We start from the raw sequence: 12,243 nt of genomic DNA, 5'->3' as shown, positions 1-12,243 counted from the left end.
ATATGTATATATATATATTTTCAGACAAAGTCTCGCTCTTGCCCCCTAGGCTGGAGTGCAATGGTGCAATCTCGGCTCACTGCAACCTCTGCCTCCTGGGTTTAAACAATTCTCCCACCTCAGCCTCCCAAGTAACTGGGATTACAGGCATCCGCCACCATGCCCGGCTAATTTTTGTACTTTTGGTCGAGACGGGATTTCACCATGTTGGCCAGGCTGGTCTCGAACTCCTGACCTCAGGTGATCCGGCTGCCTCAGCCTCCCAAAGTGCTGGGATTACAAGCGTGAGCCACCGCACTTGGCCTCCTCAATTTTTTTTGAGTACCTGCTACGTGCTCTAGGACTGGTTTTAGACACTGATGATCCAGTAGTGAAAAAAAACAATAAAGTCCCTGTCCTCTTGGGGGAGAGACATACAATAAATTATACACATATCTAATATAGCAGATCATATATATTTACACATATATGCATATATCTCTGTGTGTGTGTGTATATATATATATAAACACACACACACATAAAAACATAGGTGTTTATATGGTATGTCAGATGGTGATAAGTACAAACAGAAAAATAAGTCAGGGCATGGGGCATGTGGAGTGCCAGGAGGTTTAGAGATAGGAGTTTTAAATATAGTGGCCAGAAGAGACCTCACAGAAAAGGTGACATTTGAACAAGTTCTTGAAGAAAATAAGGTAATAAATCATGTGTCTTCATTCAGGCTGCTTTTTCAAAAATACTGTAAACAGAATGGCTTATAAACCAGAAAGATTTATTTATCACAATTCTGGAGGCTGAGAAACCCATGATCATGGCACCAGCAGATCTGGTGTCTGGTGAAGACACGTTTCCTCACAGAGAGCACCTCTGGCTGTGTCCTCACACATGGTGGAAGGGGTGGGCTAGCTTTGTGGGATCTCTTTTACAAGGGCACTAATTTCAGTCATGAGGGCTCTGCCCTTATAACCTAATTACCTCCCAAAAACCCACCTTCTAATACTATCCATCACCCTAGGGGTTAGGGTTTAAACATATGAATGTTGGGGGGACATAAGTGTTCAATCTATAATGCTATGAGTATAACTGGAGGAAGAGCATTCCAGGCAGAAGAACGTAACACCAGGAGTTCTGAGGCAGGATCATGATTCACATATGTGAGGAACAGCATGGCAGCCAGAGTGGCTAAGGCAGAGTGGTGATCAGTAGAGTGATGAGTGATAAAGACAGAAAGAAATGGAGGTGAAGGAAAGCAGATAGTGTGGGACCTTGTAGATTATTATAAAGACCATTGCTTTTATTCTAATTAACGTGGGAAGTCATTGTTGGAGCAGATTGTCCTCCATGGATGTCTTATGCACCTTCATACTTCATGGCTAAGTATGCCAAGAATGCAAGTCCCTGATCACTCTTTATCCAGGCCATTTCTCAGAGTCATGTTTGTAATGAGCAACCTTGAGGGATGTCTTCTTCCAGTACAAAGAGCAGGCTTGCTTAGTGCTTGCTATAAAATGATGCATTCCATGAACTCATTGTCCCTCTCTTATAATGTACCCCACTGCATACACACATATTTATTTTGGCCCATTGCCTTGCTGTCAAGGGACCTGGAGAGCATGGAGAACTGATATTTGCAGCTGATGCTCATGCTGCCTGCTGGGCTCTGAGTAACAAAATCCTTTATCTTGGACCTAGGAGTCTTTTGTCTTTGCTAACATCTCTGAAACACTAATAGGCTAACATTAACTTTTAGGTAGGATAAAATAAAATCTCATACTCTTCACAGTTCTTGGCAGCCATTGCAAAATTTTGATCAATAAAATGACATGATTTGCCTCATGTTTTGAAAGGGTCACTCTGGCAACTCTGTGGAGAATAGACCTAGAGGGGGATGGTGGAAAAATGAAGACCAGCAAGGACAGAACTACGATAATTCAGGTGAGAAATGGTGGTAGTTTAGATCAGGGTGGCTTTGTGATGTTGGTAAAAAAAAATAGTCCCTTCTGGATACTGTTGGTCAAACAGAATTTCTGACAAATTAGATATAATTTGTGAAAGAAAAAGAATAAAGATTGACTACAAGATTTGGTTCAAGAACTTGTATGAATTTTTTCTTAACTGAGATGAGAAAAAGGGGAAGGATCTTATTGGGAGAATGGTAGAAATTAAGCTGTTATTTCTTTACATGTTAAGTTTGAGTTGCATATCAAGCATTTAAATGAGTGTTGAGTAAGCAGTTCTAGTGGAGTGTAGAGCTCAGGGCAGAGGTCAAGCCATGGGATATAAAAGTGTAAGAAGAAAAAATACTTTCATAATCCCACTTTCTAGAGACAGATACTTAACTTGCTGGTTTACTTCCTACCAGTCTTTATGTAGGTGTATTCTTTGAGCAATGGGAATATTCAAAAAATGTATGACCTTAGGTAGAGGCAATGACATTTTTCTCTTAATTTGATTACAAAAGCATTGCTGAAACTTGAGAATGATGGAGAGTCACTTTTTCATAGTAATAGACATGCAGAATTTTAAATGATCTGGCAGAATGTCACCTGGAGTTGTGTTGCCGATGTTCTGCCACACAGATTTGGCTGTGTCTACAGTTGCCACTCTGAAGAAGTTGGATGACTTTTTAACTTGGACTAGACTCAGTGATTTAAAACAGTTTCTTGGCCACATTCTTTCCAATTGAAGCTGAAAATGGGCAGTTGTGGAAACAACCCTAACCAGCATGTTGACAACTTGTGCCATGTTCATTACCCTGTTGTGGGTTCTCAAGTAAATTCCTTTTAGTAGAATTCGAATCCTGATTGTAAAAATTCAATCTAGAAATTCTAAAACAGCAGTTATTCTGAGCTCCCAATGTGGGTGGAGAAGTGATCAGCGTGGTCTTTTCACGCTGACGCCAGCTTGGTTACTATGTGGCTGCTTTGGGCAATGTGGTGTATTGCTGTGTTCCTCAAACTTGAGACTGCATCAGACTTCCTGGGAGAGCTCATTAAAACACACAGATTCCTAACCCTACCTCCAAAATTTCTGATTCCGCAGGCTTGGTGTGGAGCTCAGGACTATGCATTTCTTTTTTTTTTTCAGAAGGAGTCTCGCTCTGTCGCCCAGGCTGGAGTGCAGTGGCCGGATCTCAGCTCACTGCAAGCTCCGCCTCCCGGGTTCACGCCATTCTCCTGCCTCAGCCTCCCGAGTAGCTGGGACTATAGGCGCCCGCCACCTCGCCCGGCTAGTTTTTTGTATTTTTTAGTAGAGACAGGGTTTCACCGTGTTAGCCAGGATGGTCTCGATCTCCTGACCTCGTGATCCGCCCGTCTCGGCCTAATTTTTTTTAATTAATTAATTAATTAATTAATTATTATTATACTTTAAGTTCTAGGGTACATGTGCATAACGTGCAGGTTTGTTACATATGTATACTTGTGCCATGTTGGTGTGCTGCACCCATCAACTCGTCAGCACCGCTCAACTCATCAGCACCCCTCAACTCGTCATTTACATCAGGTATAACTCCCAATGCAATCTCTCCCCCCTCCCCCCTCCCCATGATAGGCCCCGGTGTGTGATGTTCCCCTTCCCCAGTCCAAGTGGTCTCATTGTTCAGTTCCCACCTATGAGTGAGAACATGTGGTGTTTGGTTTTCTGTTCTTGTGATAGTTTGCTAAGAATGATGGTTTCCAGCTGCATCCATGTCCCTACAAAGGACACAAACTCATCGTTTTTTATGGCTGCATAGTATTCCATGGTGTATATGTGCCACATTTTCTTAATCCAGTCTGTCACTGATGGACATTTGGGTTGATTCCAAGTCTTTGCTATTGTGAATAGTGCCGCAATAAACATACGTGTGCATGTGTCTTTATAGTAGCATGATTTATAATCCTTTGGGTATATATGACCCAGCCATCCCATTACTGGGTATATACCCAAAGGACTATGCATTTCTAACAAGCTCCCAAATGCTGCTGCTACTGCTGCTGGCCTGGTGACCACCCCTGGAAAACCACTGGTTTAGTTGTTAAGAAAATGGGCCCTGGAGCCAGACTACCCAGGTTCAAATTAAGTCTTCATCTTGAGCAAGTTTCTTAATCTCTCTGTGCCTGGTTTCCAAATAGATAGAATAAGGATAACGATAACATGTATTTCATGAGTTTGTTGTGAGGATTAGGTAAATGAATGAATATAAAGTACTTAGAACAGAGGTTGGCACATATTGTGTATATATATGTTTACTGTTCTTATTAAGACAATTTTTCTTACAAATAGTTATAATAATTCTCAGTTTCTGGAAAAGTCTCATTTTAATGTCTGCAATTTTGGTTAAGGTTTATATTGAGGACATAATGGGAAATATGAACAAATTGCATGAAACAAGATGAGTGCTAGAAAACTTAAGGAGAAGTCAGCTATGTGGGCAACCAGTCACAGTGAGGGAAAAAGTTGAGAGAGCAAAGTTCAAGTGGAGAGAATTTGCTTCCCTTCCCCACTCCCTAGCTCTCCAACTCATATTGACAACTGTAGAGCAACAACACACACACAGCCACTCTCTCAGTCTCTCTCGCTCATGAAAGATTCTGCCTTTTGCATCCAAGCTGTTCCTATGGTGATCATTTAGTCATTTCTTCCATAAACTTGCCTTTTATCCTATAGTCGAAGTGACCGGCTTCACTTCAAGATCAGGTTTGTTGATATTTAAGCAGCTTAGAAACTCTTTGGCTATCATATCCCTGAGGCTTTTGTTCAATCATCCCAAAGCCAGGAAAGCTTCCACATTGAGTTGTAGTAATTTTGTCAGAATTCAGGCTATGAATGCAGTTTTCTGAGCACTACATGTTTGTAATATGATTTGGGCTATATGATTTGAATAGAAATTTAGGTTCCCTGTACAAATCTGTCTGTTACTTCCCCCAACACAAAACAAAGGGTTGCTCACATAAGAACTGTGAACCACGGTGAGGATATGTGGCATGGATAGGCCTGTCTTAATGGGGTCTCCCAATCCCATGGGGCTCCCCATGGCTCATTGCAACTTCTGACATAATTCTGGGCAAACTTCAGTGTCCACGCTGACCTATCCAGCCCTCTAGGAATTCCCTCAGTCATTCATTTCAAGGACATTTTCTTCACTTCATTTTAGCAACGCACTTTTATGCCAATACTCTGGACCTTCAATTAATTGTAATTATTTTATCTTTGAAATCCTGAACTTTGACATTCTATCCTTTGATCATAACTTTTGACCCACTTTACTTGCTCTTTCATGTCATTGTGGCTTTGATTGTTATCTGCACTCCCAGTTTCTTGGCTCTCTCTTGTCTTTCTCTATCCAGCCAGAACTCTCTAGTTAATTATTTTAACCTCCTTCTCAGTAACTCCTCAAGCATTTTCTCACAACTAGTGCCAACCCTCAAACCAGGGACCACAGAACAACCCTTTCTCCCTGGATTGCCACGTGCTGAAGAAAGCACACAAGTGAGTTAATGAGTGTCATCACACATTTGTGATTTACAGTTATGGCTGAGCCCCTGACAGTGAATAAATAGGGGCATGGACTTCAGTCACTCATGTGAGTTGCTCCACATCGTGTGCCACAGGGGAGTAGCAGCAGGACTTCTTTTATTTAATGACGACTAATACTTCTCCAGAGGAGAATTCTAGAAAAGCAGCTAATGGAACAATAAAAGTCACACGAGCCATTACATTTTTGGACAATTCAATAAAGCTCACTGTTTTCATTGCCAGACTTTCCCCTGCTACCATGCAGGAATGTGACAGCTGGCTTTCTGGACCCTGATCAGAGAACTGCAGCCTTCTCTAGTTCCTTATGTCATTGTTGCTTCTTTTGAGCAACAGGATCCTACTTACAAAGCTACTTAGAAATCAAGTAATCATTTTACTACAGGTATGAGGCTTCTCAGGGCCCAAGTTGCCTACCAGTGGTAAAGGGCTCAATAAGGTTACAGATTTCTGCTACCTTGGTGTTTCCAATCATTTACCCACACCTCATCTCTCCCCAGCCTGTATTCTTGATTAATTGCTTTCCAGATGCAGTGCCCAAACGATAGTTAGAATCTTAGCTTTAGGACTCCCTTCACTGAGGAATCTTGGAGGAATTGTGCTTCCTTTCCTGGGTGACCAACCATTCTCATTTTCCCAGAATCGAGGAGTTTTCCAGGATGCAGGACTCTCAGTGCTAAAACCTGGGGAATCCTGGGAAAACCAGGATGAGTAAATTACCTTGTTTATGGCTGCTTCCCTGTTACCCCTAAACTTGCTTATATCAGAAAAATAGCACTTAATAGCCTTGAGAAGCACCATTCTCCAGAGGCCTCTTACAAGTCAGCCAGTTCTCAATTAGAGCAGTTAATTCTAAACTAAGTCTTTCTATGTACTTAATAAAAAGTATAAAAATACTTCTTAGTTTAATACTTAGATGTGTGGTTGCAAATACTCTCACCAAATGTTTTACTTCCTTTATGCTGGGAGTAGCCCCCTATTTAGGAGACTGGGGTGTGTACACAACAAAACTTTTCTAAGGCACAGGTTCTCCATTCTCTCCCCTTGCTCCCACTCCACCCCACCCTGCTTTCCCTCTGCCTATCTTCATCAACTGAGAGGTCCACTGAGAAAATAAAAAAACAAAATGGCAGGTCAGAAAGCTTTCTTCTTTGGCTCTATTCCACCATTCTGCAGTGTCAATCTGTGGCTCTTTTTGTCTTCATGGCTCACCCATGCCCTTACAGCTTATTTTCCTAATCAAAGAATTGTTGGATATGCCATATGGGGCCATAACGCTCCTTTTGGGAGAGAAATGAATCCTTCTTCCAGTCTGATGTAGCACCTATTTTCTTTCATGGTTCTTCACTATTCAGCAGGTGTGTGTCCCAAGGCAGACATAGAAAACATGGTCATTTCCTATTACTGAAGATGGTGTTCCCTCCCCTATTTAAAAAAATTATTTCGATGTTTTCAGTGGGCCCCAAGGAAAGGAGAAGAGAAAAACCACCTTTATTTACTGTCTTCACTAGAATTGTTACTTTGGGGAAAAATATCAATTACATTTCTTTATTAAATTTCTCTATTTCCTCATGAATATTTATTCTTTCTCTTCTCTTGGGCACAGGTAGTATATTGAGGACCCACACAGAATTGACTTCTTTTTTTTTTTGAGATGGAGTCTCACTCTGTCACCCAGGCTGGATTGCAGTGGCGTGATCTTGGCTCACTGCAACCTCCGCCTCCTGGGTTCAAGTGATTCTCCAGCCTCAGCCTCCCAAGTAGCTAGGATTACAGGCACCCGCCACCGTACCCGGCTAATTTTTGTATTTTTGGTTTCACCATGTTGACCAGGCTGGTCTTGAACTCCTGATCTCAGGTGATCTGCCTGCCTTGGCCTCCCAAAGTGATGGGATTACAGGTGTGAGCCACTGCGCCTGGTCTTTAGTGGTCTTACCTTAAACATTTTCCCCACCACTTAAAAAAAGACAGATGAGAAATCCAAGTTTCTCTTTACCTTAATGAAGACATTTTGTGGAAAATCAGTAAAATATTTCTGTATTTAAGAAAGTTAAGAGATTGCATTCTCTCTCTCTTAGAGACTCAAAATTTCCATTTAAACAAGATTGTGATAATTTCTACTTGTTTCTTTGTGATTGCCAAATAAACTTCGTGTAAAAAAGGCTTCTTTCTATGTAGCTGAATACACATCTTGGATTTAATTAAGTTGTTATAATTTGAAAATCGAATTTGTCCTGTAGAAGACTGAATTTTACAGGTCTAAATACTAGCTTCCGAAATGTCAACTACTACTGCACATTTATTACTGCATGATGTAGTAGTAATTCTCTTTTGAGCTTTCAAAGGCTCAACTCTGCTCTGTAACTAATGAGACCTAAACCCAGTGTTTAATGCTGCATTATCAAAACTGAAGGTTTATTTTACTTGACGGGGAAAAAAGCAAATGAGGAAAACTTTGTAAGACAAGTCTGACTCTGAGACTGCAAGCTTAGCAAACCTAGTGACATTAAAAATAAGAGTAAAATCATATATTTTCCTCAAAATTACTTAAAAAGATTTTTCTATGCTATATTCAATGTATTTAACCCTTTCTGAGTGCATTCCGGGAAATAGAAATGAAAGGTGAAATGCAGAGCCCTTCCTTTAAGGAGCTCGTTACATTATTCCCTATGTGACAACGGCCACTTGGTGCTCTGAAGTTTTTCGAATATTCTTCAACTCAGTTGTCCCCATAAGTTCAACCATAACTTGGAAAATGTGATCACTGGATTTAGGCTGGACATACAGCTTTTCGTGTGAAAAATAATCAAAACTCCAACTCATTACTTGACACTTTGCAGAGGGCTGTCCTCTTGTTGTATCCTCACATGATAGAGAGCAAACAAGGAGGGCAAACTCTCGTTCTCTTTTTTCAAGGGCACACTAATCTCATTCACAAAGGCTTCACCCTCACCACCTAATCATCTCCCAAAGACCTCACCTTCTCATGCCATCACACTGGGAGTTGGGATTTCAACATATAAATTTTTGACTGGGGGGAAAGCATTCAGTCCATAACAACATAAAGCTCTTAGATCTGGAATACGGTGAGTCATCAATAAACTATTAGCTTATATACCAAAATTCTTAGGCTGCATCTTTGCCAGTTTATATCAAAGCATCTTAAAATCCTTATTGTTCTTCTACCCTTTTGTGTTTTACTCTTTTCCATATGAGGAAAGCACCAACCTCCATGTAGTTATTCAAACCAGAAGCCAAGGATAATCCTTTAGCACTGTTCATCATAATCCTGAAAGGCACAATCCCTAATGCCATAATCCCAAATGTGAAAATCCCGAAAGATCAAAATTCTTAAAGTCTAAAATCCCTAAAGTCTAAAATCCCCCAAATCAGAATTTTGAAAGATTGAAATCTTTCAAAATGTTGAAATCCTAGAAGCTGAATTCTGTGTTTTTGGTTGTATGCAAAATAGTTGAGTCATGTTAATTGCATTATGTTGGAGGGAATTATTCCCTTGCTGTTGTCCTTATTTGGAAATGAAGTATGATTTAAGGAGATGTGTATGGGTGCCAAGTTCATGAGTGCTGGACTTATGGATTTAATTTTAGGTGTCAAATTGACTGAATTAAGAAATATCTAGAAACTGAATAAAGCATTATTTGGGGTATGCTTGTGAGGATGTTTCCAGGGAGATGAGTGTGAGTCTGAGTGGACTAGGTGGAAGATCTGCCTTCAGTGTTGGCAGGCACCATCTCATCTGCTGGGGATCAGGAGAGAACAAATACAAAAGGCAAACTGGACTGTCTCTGAGAGCTGGAACAGAGTTTTCTTCTGCTTCCTTGGATATCAGAACTCCAACCTTGTTGGCCTTTGGACTCCAGGACTTACCCCAGCAACCCCTTGGGTCCTGAGGCTTTCGGCCTCAGACTGAGAGTTACACCATGGGCTTCCCTGGTTCTGAGGCCTTCAGACTTGGACTGAACCAGACTGTGGGCATCCCAGGGTCTCCACCTTGGAGATGACATGTCATGGGACTTCTTAGCCATCATAATCACATAAGCCAATTTTCCTAATAAATTCCCTCTAATATATCCATATACATATTCTATTATTTCTTTCTCTCTGGAGAAGCCTGACTAATACAGATTTGGTACTGAAGAAGGCAAATATCATTTTTAAACAGTATTCCTTACAACACAATAGAAGAAATCTGTGAAATTGTTCCCTGGCAAAAAGGCTGTGATAAGTTAAATGTACAAGGCTAGTAAGTGGTGAAAAGTAAAAGTTTTAAAGTTAATTGTTATCAGTTCTGCAAAAGCAGAAAATTGCTTAATTGCAATGGCTAAGCAATAACCACACTTTCAAATGGATAGCATACACTTACAAAATTTGTAGACCACAACCACTCTCCAAATACAAGTGCGGTGAGTGTTGTACAGTGAAAACACAGGCAAAAAATACAAGAAATCTTCTCTGCCAAATTGTTCAACCATGTACAACTTCTGCTGCTTCATAGTAGACCAATTTTCTGGGCTATGCATTTCATCTTCACATCATTTCTAATACTGGAGGTATAAATTGTGTAAAGACTTTTAGAGAGTTCTAATTCATTTTGTGCATTTGTTTCAATTTGACTTCACAAAGTGCATTATCACAAGGTAGACCAGGCATAACCATTGTGCATGCATGAAAAACATGGAAACTTCCCAAATAAATAAAAAGATGTCTTTTTGTTCTATATCTGCATTTGTGAAAGATAAAATTTCTCACAATCTTGACTCTTGGGCAACTGCATATGCAGTCATGATCCATTGAGATTTTTGATCAAAGTCATCACAAGACTTAGGTTTTTCATTAGGGTATTTCAGATGACTGCAATTATTAATATAAAGCTGGGTGCAGACAATTACCACCCAAAGAGATATGTATTTATATATTTGCTTTTTGGCCTATTTCTTTATGAATATGGTTCATCTGATTATAATTGTTATACTTGTGTGACTGTTGTTAGTATACCAGACTGTTTATGCTTGCAAAAATATGTTATTGTTGACAGTTTTATTTTGTAAAGCAGCTTATGAAGAATTCTATCATGTTTTTATATATTTTTCAAACAAATCCCCTTTTAAGTTTAAATGTCTCACACCTGTAATCCCAGCACTTTGGGAGGCAGAGGCAGGCGATTACCTGAGGTCGGGATTTCAAAACCAGTCTGACCAACATGGAGAAACCCCATCTCTACTAAAAAAATACAAAATTAGCCGGGCGTGGTGGCACATACCTGTAATCCCAACTACTCGTGAGGTTGAGGCAGGAGAATCGTTTGAACCCAGGAGGCGGAGGTTGTGGTGAGCCGAGATTGCAGCATTGCACGCCAACCTGGGCAACAAGAGCAACATTCCATCAAAAAAAAAAAGTAAATTTCTTTAAAACAAGAAAAATTTTTTGTCCAGAATTATATTTTCAGGATTTTGATCTTTCAGGATTTCGGCATTCACAATTCTAGCCTAAATCCATCATCTCAACCTCCTTCATCTTTGTCCCAATATTCTAGATATCAGTAAATTCTCTTAGTTTTCCAAAACTGCAAGAATTCACTCCTCTTTATTTTTCACCTCCAATCCTTTAACCAAGCACTTGTTTGCTCCTCTCTGGACCATTGTAGAAGACTTCTAATTGACCCCATTGCCTCCTCTTTTACCTACTGTCCTCCCTGCAACCCTGTTGCTGCTTTCAATTCATTGTCCATACTGCACATATGGACATTTAAGCATACCAGCTCTCTGCTTAAGTTCTTCAGTGGATTCCTATCTCACTTATACCAAAGTCTACCTTCTTGCAATGGTGGAAAGGTTCTGGGTGGTCTAGCCCTTGCCCACCTTGAGAATGGAATCTATCGCTTCTACCCTTTTGCTCAGTTTGCTCCTGTGGCACTTTCCTGCTGGTTCTTAGAAGAACTCCAACTCCTTTCCATTAAAGGCCTTTGAGTTTCTAAGCCTAAACATTCTTCCCCTAGTTCTTCGTACATCTTGGTCATTTTGATTCTTCATGAATAAGCTTAGATGTTACCTGTTAGTGAAGTTTTTCCTGGCCCTACTACCTAAGACCATCCATTCCAGTCTCATTATTTTCTATTGCATCTCCCAATACATTCCCTTCAGGAATTCTTTTGTTTATTTATTTCACTTTTATGTGTATTGTCTCTTGATTTATGTGTGACATAGAAGGGCAAGGACCATGTCTGTTTTGTTCACTATTGTAGTCTTAGTATCTAACACCATGCCTAGCAAATAGTATCCATTCAACAAATAGTGTTAGAATGAAATGAATGAATGCCTTGGTATCCTCGAGAGGCTCTGGAACTCATGAAAATGAATCATTTTTGAATGGAAAAGTAGACATCTATCCCAACTGGAGAGAATACTGAGGCAAGGCTAGTAATTAAATTGGGGGAATGGAGGTGGGTTGCCTACTAGATGTGGCTAACTAATCTGTAGGTATGGGTGAGCTGGGAGTAGAAGGTTGGGAGCTGATCTAGTGCTGGATCAAAGGGACTGAACCCTATAATTAGAAATCCAAAGAAGATAGTGAGGCGAGGTACATGTGTCTTTCATGGATGCAGATGAGAAAGATGCTGTCATTGGAGAGAGCAAACAAGATGACTTAGGGAGCCATGACATGCCTGCTTAAAGCGGTCAAGAAGCCAGGAGCTACCAATGACTT

Source organism: Theropithecus gelada, chromosome 2, assembly GCF_003255815.1.
Source record: "Theropithecus gelada isolate Dixy chromosome 2, Tgel_1.0, whole genome shotgun sequence".
Classification (NCBI taxonomy): Eukaryota; Metazoa; Chordata; class Mammalia; order Primates; family Cercopithecidae; genus Theropithecus; species Theropithecus gelada.
This window is presented reverse-complemented; position numbering follows the sequence as displayed.